The sequence below is a fragment of the Ochotona princeps genome, chromosome 29 (genome assembly GCF_030435755.1).
Source record: "Ochotona princeps isolate mOchPri1 chromosome 29, mOchPri1.hap1, whole genome shotgun sequence".
Taxonomy (NCBI): Eukaryota; Metazoa; Chordata; class Mammalia; order Lagomorpha; family Ochotonidae; genus Ochotona; species Ochotona princeps.
In genome coordinates, this window is record NC_080860.1 from 23705485 (window position 1) to 23718794 (window position 13310).

A 13310-nucleotide genomic window follows, 5' to 3' on the forward strand; every position below is an offset into this window, starting at 1 on the left:
AAATGCTGAGACCCACGATGTTCATGGTTTCCTTTTTCTCTTTCTTTCTTTTTAATAATGTGTAGGTCCAAACCTAGTTTCCGAGCGAGACTCTAACCAAGCAGCTAACCAAGACAAACTGGAGGTAAGTCCTGACAGTGTAATCTTACCCGTGTGTGTGCGGGAGCTTTGTGATCCCTCCTTGTTTTGCAGAACAGACATGCCCCTGGTCATTTGTTTTCTCTAGAAATCTGTTTCTTTTCTGAGTCAACACCTCTCAGGGTAGCAGGGCATTTGGTTCCCCCCTCCGGATGTACATTGGAATCATTGGGCGTAATGTTTTGAGAATCTACTTTCCTGAGTTTCTCAGTTTGTTCCTCAGCCACATCTGGAGTAAGCTGCCCACTTGTTCTTTGCCTTCTCGGGATAAGCGTGCTAGGTAGTCTACATCGGGGTTCTCCTGGCCTGTGTCTGTGCATTCTCCTTAGCCAGAATATTGCTGTGTTGACGAAACCTGCTTTCTGTTCTTTCACCACACAGTTGCGATCGCTAAAACCCATCTGATGTTTCTCTGGAGCACTTTCTCTGTATATCATGGATTTCTTTGCATTCTGTCCCTAACTATTTGTGTATGAATTTTGCATTTTTTTCTTGTTAGTGATGTGGGATTTATGTGATTTTGTTACAGAGCAGCACCATAAGTGCATCAACAGTTCCCTGCGAGGGGAAAGAACCAGGTGCTGTCCAAGCAGCAACAACTTCGGCTCATCCACCCCAAGGGCCAACCGGTCCTGCGAATCCATTCTGGAGGGTAGGGTCTCCTCACGCTCGCCCCCCTGCAGGAACGTGGCCAGCCACCCATGCTTCCAAATTTTTGCCTACGGGTGCTCCTGACCTAGGGCCACTACCACCGCATGTAGGAGGTATGTGATTTGGTTTGTCAGGGCTTTTTTTCCCCCTCTTCCTTGAAAGCTACGAAGTTGAAACACTAGTTTTGTACGTGAAGGAGATGCTCACTTGACCGTGGCTCATCTAGTCACAAGAGGGTAAGCAAGAGCCAAAGATTTGGCTCTAATGCCATGGGAATGAAGCTTGACTTTTCAGATTGGGAAGGGAGCCAGCCAGCCATAGACAGCCTTAACGTGAATCACCTGAATGAGGGGCAGTTGCATACAGATTGTAATACTTGAGAAAACCACTTGCCTCCTTTTTCCCTCTTACACTAACACGGGCATTATTTCACTCTCTATTAGTTGATAGAAACCAATTATGCTGGCTGCTACTGAAGATGATCCTGATTTCCCTTGTCCACAAAAGGACTCGGTGAAATGGTGTTTCGTGAGCAGCTGCTGTACAGTCCTAGTCTATTTACTACCTAGTGAGTGTAAGGCTGCTTCGATCCTGTTTGGCCTCATTATTCCTGACTCTTTTGGCTTTTGTGGGTAACTTGAGATAAGCAACAAACAAAGAGAAAGCTGTGGGGTGGGTGGCGCTGGGGGAAATTGATTGCTTGACTCTTCTCACCTACCATTCACAAAGAACCAGGTGACTGGAGCATGAACGGTCGTGTGACAAATGCTGGGCCAAGGCCCGTGAACTGTCTTGTCTGATGTCATTTCTGCCCGTGCTTTGGAAATGGAAGGCCAAGGAAAATGAGTTTTGTGGAAGGGGCTGGGGATTTTTTCAGATACACTTTTGGATGCAGCCAAGTGTTTGCCCACCTTTCAGCCAGTCCTACTTGCATTTGGCTAAGATGTCCCGAGCCAAACTACTGTTTTCCCGTCACTCATTTCCTTCAACAGCCTCATGGCACTGTCTGAAGTTGGTCAATCTAGGTATGTGGGTATCCGTGGTGAGTGGACAAGAGGAAGAACTTTTGAAAGACAAGGAAAACATTGATAAGAGATTCCCTCGGGAAAGGCTGTCTATTGGCGTGGGAAGCATGCGGAGATCCGGTGGCCATATTGGGTTTCTGTTGTGTTGTTGTCGGTTGTACGATTTAACGGACAAGCATTATGAGAGTGAGCATGAGGGTCAGAGGCGATCTTGGACCCTTGGATCAGTGTGCCCATGGCTGCGATGGCATGGCGTAAGAGGTGATGGCATCGCAGTGGGCACGTTCACACACTGTATCGTTGGACAAGCCATGGCATATTTGTTTAGGAAATTGGGGATTCGGTAAGGCTCATTTTTCTTTACCTGAAAAGCAGGGCTACAGGGAAGAGGCGGCAGGGGTGTGTAGGCTGCGTGTTGGGTTTCTGGATTCTTGTGTGTGTTTGTGTTTTAGAGAGTAGCTGCTGTTTAGGGGAGAGGTAGCAGAGTCACACAGAGAAGAGAAGTGCCAAGAGAGCTTGCATCCTCTGCCCGACTCCACACAAACCACAGCCAAATCGAGGCCGTTGTGATGGTGGGAACCAGGAGTGTGTTCCGAGTTTGCCGTGTGTTTGCAGGGTCCGATGGCCTTGGGCCTGCCTCTGCTGGTTTTCCTGGTTTGGAAGCAGGAAGCGGGATTAGAAAAGAGAGCAGCAGCCAGTGCTCCCCATGGTGGCCATTAGTATGTTGGTGAAGTCTGTACTTAATGGATATGAAGCATCTGACACGTTGTGCATTCAAAATGTGCCATCTCACACTCTTCACCATTCAGTGGCCACATAGCGAGTGTAGGTGCTTTTCAGGAGGATGGATGTTGTCAGTTGTTGAGGAGGAACCTTGCTTCCATGTCAACAGATGGAAGGCCAGGCACTACAAAGCTGGCAGTATGTTGAAGGAGATGATCAGGTTGAAATGTTCAGGTTCCAGTTGTCATCGATGTGGGCTGTTGTGAGTGAGTGAGTGAGTGAGTGAGTGAGTGAATGAGTGTGTTTTCCCAGGGCGGGGAGCTTGAGGGCTATTAGTTTTCCATCTCTTCTGGCTGTCCAAGTGGCTCAGGTGTAGGTAAAGTGATGTGTGAGCCCCAGATTGATGTAGGCTTAGCACGGTGTCAGTCAAGTACAAAATGAACATGACTTCTAGGACAAGGCTGTTGGCAACTGGCTGACCTGACGGATTGTGGAGTCTGGTGAATCGGGAGAGGATTGAGCAAGTGAGGACGCTGAGAGGTCGGAGAACTAGCACTTTGGTGCGAGCACCAAGTGAGCTGCAGTGTGAGTGAGTAGCCGAGAAAGCAAGGGAAGGGTCAAAGAGTTGTATTCCCAGGAGGGATGTGTGAATGGATGTCCTCGGACGCTGAGCAGTTCCCGATCATAGAGTCCAGGAACACGTATTGCCCAGTGGGGTCTCGTGTTGGCCAGTATTCATTGAAGGAAGAATCAGGAAGCAGGAGCAGAATGGCAGGAAGAAGAGAGGTGCTACTCTCTGGACAGCTTCTCAATGCTGCTGCAGCAGGTGGGTTGCTAAGTGCCAGCTGCAGAGACCTCAACTTCATTTGGCTGTAGAGCATTTGGCATAGCAGGAGTTCCAGCGGCCTCAGAGTATTCTTGAGGCCATGGATAAGGAGGCAGGTGTCAAGCTGGCTTATGCACCGACCTGGATGTGGGAGATATCACAGTGTCCCTTGCGATCCAGAAACGTCCCAAGAACAAAATGCTAAGACCCACGATGCTCATGGTTTCCTTTTTCTCTTTCTTTCTTTTTAATACTGTGTAGGTCCAAACCTAGTTTCCGAGCGAGACTCTAACCAAGCAGCTAACCAAGACAAACTGGAGGTAAGTCCTGACAGTGTAATCTTACCCGTGTGTGTGCGGGAGCTTTGTGATCCCTCCTTGTTTTGCAGAACAGACATGCCCCTGGTCATTTGTTTTCTCTAGAAATCTGTTTCTTTTCTGAGTCAACACCTCTCAGGGAGTACACCAGTGTAGCAGGGCATTTGGTTCCCCCCTTCGGTTGTACATTGGAATCATTGGGCGTAATGTTTTGAGAATCTACTTTCCTGAGTTTCTCAGTTTGTTCCTCAGCCACATCTGGAGTAAGCTGCCCACTTGTTCTTTGCCTTCTCGGGATAAGCGTGCTAGGTAGTCTACATCGGGGTTCTCCTGGCCTGTGTCTGTGCATTCTCCTTAGCCAGAATATTGCTGTGTTGACGAAACCTGCTTTCTGTTCTTTCACCACACAGTTGCGATCGCTAAAACCCATCTGATGTTTCTCTGGAGCACTTTCTCTGTATATCATGGATTTCTTTGCATTCTGTCCCTAACTATTTGTGTATGAATTTTGCATTTTTTTCTTGTTAGTGATGTGGGATTTATGTGATTTTGTTACAGAGCAGCACCATAAGTGCATCAACAGTTCCCTGCGAGGGGAAAGAACCAGGTGCTGTCCAAGCAGCAACAACTTCGGCTCATCCACCCCAAGGGCCAACCGGTCCTGCGAATCCATTCTGGAGGGTAGGGCCTCCTCACGCTCGCCCCCTTGCAGGAACGTGGCCAGCCACCCATGCTTCCAAATTTTTGCCTACGGGTGCTCCTGACCTAGGGCCACTACCACCGCGTGTAGGAGGTATGTGATTTGGTTTGTCAGGGCTTTTTTTCCCCCTCTTCCTTGAAAGCTACGAAGTTGAAGCACTAGTTTTGTACGTGAAGGAGATGCTCACTTGACCGTGGCTCATCTAGTCACAAGAGGGTAAGCAAGAGCCAAAGATTTGGCTCTAATGCCATGGGAATGAAGCTTGACTTTTCAGATTGGGAAGGGAGCCAGCCAGCCATAGACAGCCTTAACGTGAATCACCTGAATGAGGGGCAGTTGCATACAGATTGTAATACTTGAGAAAACCACTTGCCTCCTTTTTCCCTCTTACACTAACACGGGCATTATTTCACTCTCTATTAGTTGATAGAAACCAATTATGCTGGCTGCTACTGAAGATGATCCTGATTTCCCTTGTCCACAAAAGGACTCGGTGAAATGGTGTTTCGTGAGCAGCTGCTGTACAGTCGTAGTCTATTTACTACCTAGTGAGTGTAAGGCTGCTTCGATCCTGTTTGGCCTCATTATTCCTGACTCTTTTGGCTTTTGTGGGTAACTTGAGATAAGCAACAAACAAAGAGAAAGCTGTGGGGTGGGTGGCGCTGGGGGAAATTGATTGCTTGACTCTTCTCACCTACCATTCACAAAGAACCAGGTGACTGGAGCATGAACGGTCGTGTGACAAATGCTGGGCCAAGGCCCGTGAACTGTCTTGTCTGATGTCATTTCTGCCCGTGCTTTGGAAATGGAAGGCCAAGGAAAATGAGTTTTGTGGAAGGGGCTGGGGATTTTTTCAGATACACTTTTGGATGCAGCCAAGTGTTTGCCCACCTTTCAGCCAGTCCTACTTGCATTTGGCTAAGATGTCCCGAGCCAAACTACTGTTTTCCCGTCACTCATTTCCTTCAACAGCCTCATGGCACTGTCTGAAGTTGGTCAATCTAGGTATGTGGGTATCCGTGGTGAGTGGACAAGAGGAAGAACTTTTGAAAGACAAGGAAAACATTGATAAGAGATTCCCTCGGGAAAGGCTGTCTATTGGCGTGGGAAGCATGCGGAGATCCGGTGGCCATATTGGGTTTCTGTTGTGTTGTTGTCGGTTGTACGATTTAACGGACAAGCATTATGAGAGTGAGCATGAGGGTCAGAGGCGATCTTGGACCCTTGGATCAGTGTGCCCATGGCTGTGATGGCATGGCGTAAGAGGTGATGGCATCGCAGTGGGCACGTTCACACACTGTATCGTTGGACAAGCCATGGCATATTTGTTTAGGAAATTGGGGATTCGGTAAGGCTCATTTTTCTTTACCTGAAAAGCAGGGCTACAGGGAAGAGGCGGCAGGGGTGTGTGGGCTGCGAGTTGGGTTTCTGGATTCTTGTGTGTGTTTGTGTTTTAGAGAGTAGCTGCTGTTTAGGGGAGAGGTAGCAGAGTCACACAGAGAAGAGACTTGCATCCTCTGCCCGACTCCACACAAACCACAGCCAAATCGAGGCCGTTGTGATGGTGGGAACCAGGAGTGTGTTCCGGGTTTGCCGTGTGTTTGCAGGGTCAGATGGCCTTGGGCCCGCCTCTGCTGGTTTTCCTGGTTTGGAAGCAGTAAGACAGATTAGAAAAGAGAGCAGCAGCCAGTGCTCCCCATGGTGGCCATTAGTATGTTGGTGAAGTCTGTACTTAATGGATATGAAGCATCTGACATGTTGTGCATTCAAAATGTGCCATCTCACACTCTTCACCATTCAGTGGCCACATAGCGAGTGTAGGTGCTTTTCAGGAGGATGGATGTTGTCAGTTGTTGAGGAGGAACCTTGCTTCCATGTCAACAGATGGAAGGCCAGGCACTACAAAGCTGGCAGTATGTTGAAGGAGATGATCAGGTTGAAATGTTCAGGTTCCAGTTGTCATCGATGTGGGCTGTTGTGAGTGAGTGAGTGAGTGAGTGAGTGAGTGAATGAGTGTGTTTTCCCAGGGCGGGGAGCTTGAGGGCTCTTAGTTTTCCATCTCTTCTGGCTGTCCAAGTGGCTCAGGTGTAGGTAAAGTGATGTGTGAGCCCCAGATTGATGTAGGCTTAGCACGGTGTCAGTCAAGTACAAAATGAACATGACTTCTAGGACAAGGCTGTTGGCAACTGGCTGACCTGACGGATTGTGGAGTCTGGTGAATCGGGAGAGGATTGAGCAAGTGAGGACGCTGAGAGGTCGGAGAACTAGCACTTTGGTGCGAGCACCAAGTGAGCTGCAGTGTGAGTGAGTGGCCGAGAAAGCAAGGGAAGGGTCAAAGAGTTGTATTCCCAGGAGGGATGTGTGAATGGATGTCCTCGGACGCTGAGCAGTTCCCGATCATAGAGTCCAGGAACACGTATTGCCCAGTGGGGTCTCGTGTTGGCCAGTATTCATTGAAGGAAGAATCAGGAAGCAGGAGCAGAATGGCAGGAAGAAGAGAGGTGCTACTCTCTGGACAGCTTCTCAATGCTGCTGCAGCAGGTGGGTTGCTAAGTGCCAGCTGCAGAGACCTCAACTTCATTTGGCTGTAGAGCATTTGGCATAGCAGGAGTTCCAGCGGCCTCAGAGTATTCTTGAGGCCATGGATAAGGAGGCAGGTGTCAAGCTGGCTTATGCACCGACCTGGATGTGGGAGATATCACAGTGTCCCTTGCGATCCAGAAACGTCCCAAGAACAAAATGCTGAGACCCACGATGTTCATGGTTTCCTTTTTCTCTTTCTTTCTTTTTAATAATGTGTAGGTCCAAACCTAGTTTCCGAGCGAGACTCTAACCAAGCAGCTAACCAAGACAAACTGGAGGTAAGTCCTGACAGTGTAATCTTACCCGTGTGTGTGCGGGAGCTTTGTGATCCCTCCTTGTTTTGCAGAACAGACATGCCCCTGGTCATTTGTTTTCTCTAGAAATCTGTTTCTTTTCTGAGTCAACACCTCTCAGGGTAGCAGGGCATTTGGTTCCCCCCTCCGGATGTACATTGGAATCATTGGGCGTAATGTTTTGAGAATCTACTTTCCTGAGTTTCTCAGTTTGTTCCTCAGCCACATCTGGAGTAAGCTGCCCACTTGTTCTTTGCCTTCTCGGGATAAGCGTGCTAGGTAGTCTACATCGGGGTTCTCCTGGCCTGTGTCTGTGCATTCTCCTTAGCCAGAATATTGCTGTGTTGACGAAACCTGCTTTCTGTTCTTTCACCACACAGTTGCGATCGCTAAAACCCATCTGATGTTTCTCTGGAGCACTTTCTCTGTATATCATGGATTTCTTTGCATTCTGTCCCTAACTATTTGTGTATGAATTTTGCATTTTTTTCTTGTTAGTGATGTGGGATTTATGTGATTTTGTTACAGAGCAGCACCATAAGTGCATCAACAGTTCCCTGCGAGGGGAAAGAACCAGGTGCTGTCCAAGCAGCAACAACTTCGGCTCATCCACCCCAAGGGCCAACCGGTCCTGCGAATCCATTCTGGAGGGTAGGACCTCCTCACGCTCGCCCCCCTGCAGGAACGTGGCCAGCCACCCATGCTTCCAAATTTTTGCCTACGGGTGCTCCTGACTTAGGGCCACTACCACCGCATGTAGGAGGTATGTGATTTGGTTTGTCAGGGCTTTTTTTCCCCCTCTTCCTTGAAAGCTACGAAGTTGAAACACTAGTTTTGTACGTGAAGGAGATGCTCACTTGACCGTGGCTCATCTAGTCACAAGAGGGTAAGCAAGAGCCAAAGATTTGGCTCTAATGCCATGGGAATGAAGCTTGACTTTTCAGATTGGGAAGGGAGCCAGCCAGCCATAGACAGCCTTAACGTGAATCACCTGAATGAGGGGCAGTTGCATACAGATTGTAATACTTGAGAAAACCACTTGCCTCCTTTTTCCCTCTTACACTAACACGGGCATTATTTCACTCTCTATTAGTTGATAGAAACCAATTATGCTGGCTGCTACTGAAGATGATCCTGATTTCCCTTGTCCACAAAAGGACTCGGTGAAATGGTGTTTCGTGAGCAGCTGCTGTACAGTCCTAGTCTATTTACTACCTAGTGAGTGTAAGGCTGCTTCGATCCTGTTTGGCCTCATTATTCCTGACTCTTTTGGCTTTTGTGGGTAACTTGAGATAAGCAACAAACAAAGAGAAAGCTGTGGGGTGGGTGGCGCTGGGGGAAATTGATTGCTTGACTCTTCTCACCTACCATTCACAAAGAACCAGGTGACTGGAGCATGAACGGTCGTGTGACAAATGCTGGGCCAAGGCCCGTGAACTGTCTTGTCTGATGTCATTTCTGCCCGTGCTTTGGAAATGGAAGGCCAAGGAAAATGAGTTTTGTGGAAGGGGCTGGGGATTTTTTCAGATACACTTTTGGATGCAGCCAAGTGTTTGCCCACCTTTCAGCCAGTCCTACTTGCATTTGGCTAAGATGTCCCGAGCCAAACTACTGTTTTCCCGTCACTCATTTCCTTCAACAGCCTCATGGCACTGTCTGAAGTTGGTCAATCTAGGTATGTGGGTATCCGTGGTGAGTGGACAAGAGGAAGAACTTTTGAAAGACAAGGAAAACATTGATAAGAGATTCCCTCGGGAAAGGCTGTGTATTGGCGTGGGAAGCATGCGGAGATCCGGTGGCCATATTGGGTTTCTGTTGTGTTGTTGTCGGTTGTACGATTTAACGGACAAGCATTATGAGAGTGAGCATGAGGGTCAGAGGCGATCTTGGACCCTTGGATCAGTGTGCCCATGGCTGCGATGGCATGGCGTAAGAGGTGATGGCATCGCAGTGGGCACGTTCACACACTGTATCGTTGGACAAGCCATGGCATATTTGTTTAGGAAATTGGGGATTCGGTAAGGCTCATTTTTCTTTACCTGAAAAGCAGGGCTACAGGGAAGAGGCAGCAGGGGTGTGTGGGCTGCGTGTTGGGTTTCTGGATTCTTGTGTGTGTTTGTGTTTTAGAGAGTAGCTGCTGTTTAGGGGAGAGGTAGCAGAGTCACACAGAGAAGAGAAGTGCCAAGAGAGCTTGCATCCTCTGCCCGACTCCACACAAACCACAGCCAAATCGAGGCCGTTGTGATGGTGGGAACCAGGAGTGTGTTCCGAGTTTGCCGTGTGTTTGCAGGGTCCGATGGCCTTGGGCCTGCCTCTGCTGGTTTTCCTGGTTTGGAAGCAGGAAGCGGGATTAGAAAAGAGAGCAGCAGCCAGTGCTCCCCATGGTGGCCATTAGTATGTTGGTGAAGTCTGTACTTAATGGATATGAAGCATCTGACACGTTGTGCATTCAAAATGTGCCATCTCACACTCTTCACCATTCAGTGGCCACATAGCGAGTGTAGGTGCTTTTCAGGAGGATGGATGTTGTCAGTTGTTGAGGAGGAACCTTGCTTCCATGTCAACAGATGGAAGGCCAGGCACTACAAAGCTGGCAGTATGTTGAAGGAGATGATCAGGTTGAAATGTTCAGGTTCCAGTTGTCATCGATGTGGGCTGTTGTGAGTGAGTGAGTGAGTGAGTGAGTGAGTGAATGAGTGTGTTTTCCCAGGGCGGGGAGCTTGAGGGCTATTAGTTTTCCATCTCTTCTGGCTGTCCAAGTGGCTCAGGTGTAGGTAAAGTGATGTGTGAGCCCCAGATTGATGTAGGCTTAGCACGGTGTCAGTCAAGTACAAAATGAACATGACTTCTAGGACAAGGCTGTTGGCAACTGGCTGACCTGACGGATTGTGGAGTCTGGTGAATCGGGAGAGGATTGAGCAAGTGAGGACGCTGAGAGGTCGGAGAACTAGCACTTTGGTGCGAGCACCAAGTGAGCTGCAGTGTGAGTGAGTAGCCGAGAAAGCAAGGGAAGGGTCAAAGAGTTGTATTCCCAGGAGGGATGTGTGAATGGATGTCCTCGGACGCTGAGCAGTTCCCGATCATAGAGTCCAGGAACACGTATTGCCCAGTGGGGTCTCGTGTTGGCCAGTATTCATTGAAGGAAGAATCAGGAAGCAGGAGCAGAATGGCAGGAAGAAGAGAGGTGCTACTCTCTGGACAGCTTCTCAATGCTGCTGCAGCAGGTGGGTTGCTAAGTGCCAGCTGCAGAGACCTCAACTTCATTTGGCTGTAGAGCATTTGGCATAGCAGGAGTTCCAGCGGCCTCAGAGTATTCTTGAGGCCATGGATAAGGAGGCAGGTGTCAAGCTGGCTTATGCACCGACCTGGATGTGGGAGATATCACAGTGTCCCTTGCGATCCAGAAACGTCCCAAGAACAAAATGCTAAGACCCACGATGCTCATGGTTTCCTTTTTCTCTTTCTTTCTTTTTAATAATGTGTAGGTCCAAACCTAGTTTCCGAGCGAGACTCTAACCAAGCAGCTAACCAAGACAAACTGGAGGTAAGTCCTGACAGTGTAATCTTACCCGTGTGTGTGCGGGAGCTTTGTGATCCCTCCTTGTTTTGCAGAACAGACATGCCCCTGGTCATTTGTTTTCTCTAGAAATCTGTTTCTTTTCTGAGTCAACACCTCTCAGGGAGTACACCAGTGTAGCAGGGCATTTGGTTCCCCCCTTCGGATGTACATTGGAATCATTGGGCGTAATGTTTTGAGAATCTACTTTCCTGAGTTTCTCAGTTTGTTCCTCAGCCACATCTGGAGTAAGCTGCCCACTTGTTCTTTGCCTTCTCGGGATAAGCGTGCTAGGTAGTCTACATCGGGGTTCTCCTGGCCTGTGTCTGTGCATTCTCCTTAGCCAGAATATTGCTGTGTTGACGAAACCTGCTTTCTGTTCTTTCACCACACAGTTGCGGTCGCTAAAACCCATCTGATGTTTCTCTGGAGCACTTTCTCTGTATATCATGGATTTCTTTGCATTCTGTCCCTAACTATTTGTGTATGAATTTTGCATTTTTTTCTTGTTAGTGATGTGGGATTTATGTGATTTTGTTACAGAGCAGCACCATAAGTGCATCAACAGTTCCCTGCGAGGGGAAAGAACCAGGTGCTGTCCAAGCAGCAACAACTTCGGCTCATCCACCCCAAGGGCCAACCGGTCCTGCGAATCCATTCTGGAGGGTAGGGCCTCCTCACGCTCGCCCCCCTGCAGGAACGTGGCCAGCCACCCATGCTTCCAAATTTTTGCCTACGGGTGCTCCTGACCTAGGGCCACTACCACCGCGTGTAGGAGGTATGTGATTTGGTTTGTCAGGGCTTTTTTTCCCCCTCTTCCTTGAAAGCTACGAAGTTGAAGCACTAGTTTTGTACGTGAAGGAGATGCTCACTTGACCGTGGCTCATCTAGTCACAAGAGGGTAAGCAAGAGCCAAAGATTTGGCTCTAATGCCATGGGAATGAAGCTTGACTTTTCAGATTGGGAAGGGAGCCAGCCAGCCATAGACAGCCTTAACGTGAATCACCTGAATGAGGGGCAGTTGCATACAGATTGTAATACTTGAGAAAACCACTTGCCTCCTTTTTCCCTCTTACACTAACACGGGCATTATTTCACTCTCTATTAGTTGATAGAAACCAATTATGCTGGCTGCTACTGAAGATGATCCTGATTTCCCTTGTCCACAAAAGGACTCGGTGAAATGGTGTTTCGTGAGCAGCTGCTGTACAGTCGTAGTCTGTTTACTACCTAGTGAGTGTAAGGCTGCTTCGATCCTGTTTGGCCTCATTATTCCTGACTCTTTTGGCTTTTGTGGGTAACTTGAGATAAGCAACAAACAAAGAGAAAGCTGTGGGGTGGGTGGCGCTGGGGGAAATTGATTGCTTGACTCTTCTCACCTACCATTCACAAAGAACCAGGTGACTGGAGCATGAACGGTCGTGTGACAAATGCTGGGCCAAGGCCCGTGAACTGTCTTGTCTGATGTCTCTTCTGCCCGTGCTTTGGAAATGGAAGGCCAAGGAAAATGAGTTTTGTGGAAGGGGCTGGGGATTTTTTCAGATACACTTTTGGATGCAGCCAAGTGTTTGCCCACCTTTCAGCCAGTCCTACTTGCATTTGGCTAAGATGTCCCGAGCCAAACTACTGTTTTCCCGTCACTCATTTCCTTCAACAGCCTCATGGCACTGTCTGAAGTTGGTCAATCTAGGTATGTGGGTATCCGTGGTGAGTGGACAAGAGGAAGAACTTTTGACAGACAAGGAAAACATTGATGATAAGAGATTCCCTCGGGAAAGGCTGTCTATTGGCGTGGGAAGCATGCGGAGATCTGGTGGCCATATTGGGTTTCTGTTGTGTTGTTGTCGGTTGTACGATTTAACGGACAAGCATTATGAGAGTGAGCATGAGGGTCAGAGGCGATCTTGGACCCTTGGATCAGTGTGCCCATGGCTGCGATGGCATGGCGTAAGAGGTGATGGCATCGCAGTGGGCACGTTCACACACTGTATCGTTGGACAAGCCATGGCATATTTGTTTAGGAAATTGGTTATTCGGTAAGGCTCATTTTTCTTTACCTGAAAAGCAGGGCTACAGGGAAGAGGCGGCAGGGGTGTGTGGGCTGCGAGTTGGGTTTCTGGATTCTTGTGTGTGTTTGTGTTTTAGAGAGTAGCTGCTGTTTAGGGGAGAGGTAGCAGAGTCACACAGAGAAGAGAAGTGCCAAGAGAGCTTGCATCCTCTGCCCGACTCCACACAAACCACAGCCAAATCGAGGCCGTTGTGATGGTGGGAACCAGGAGTGTGTTCCGAGTTTGCCGTGTGTTTGCAGGGTCCGATGGCCTTGGGCCCGCCTCTGCTGGTTTTCCTGGTTTGGAAGCAGGAAGCGGGATTAGAAAAGAGAGCAGCAGCCAGTGCTCCCCATGGTGGCCATTAGTATGTTGGTGAAGTCTGTACTTAATGGATATGAAGCATCTGACACGTTGTGCATTCAAAATGTGCCATCTCACACTCTTCACCAT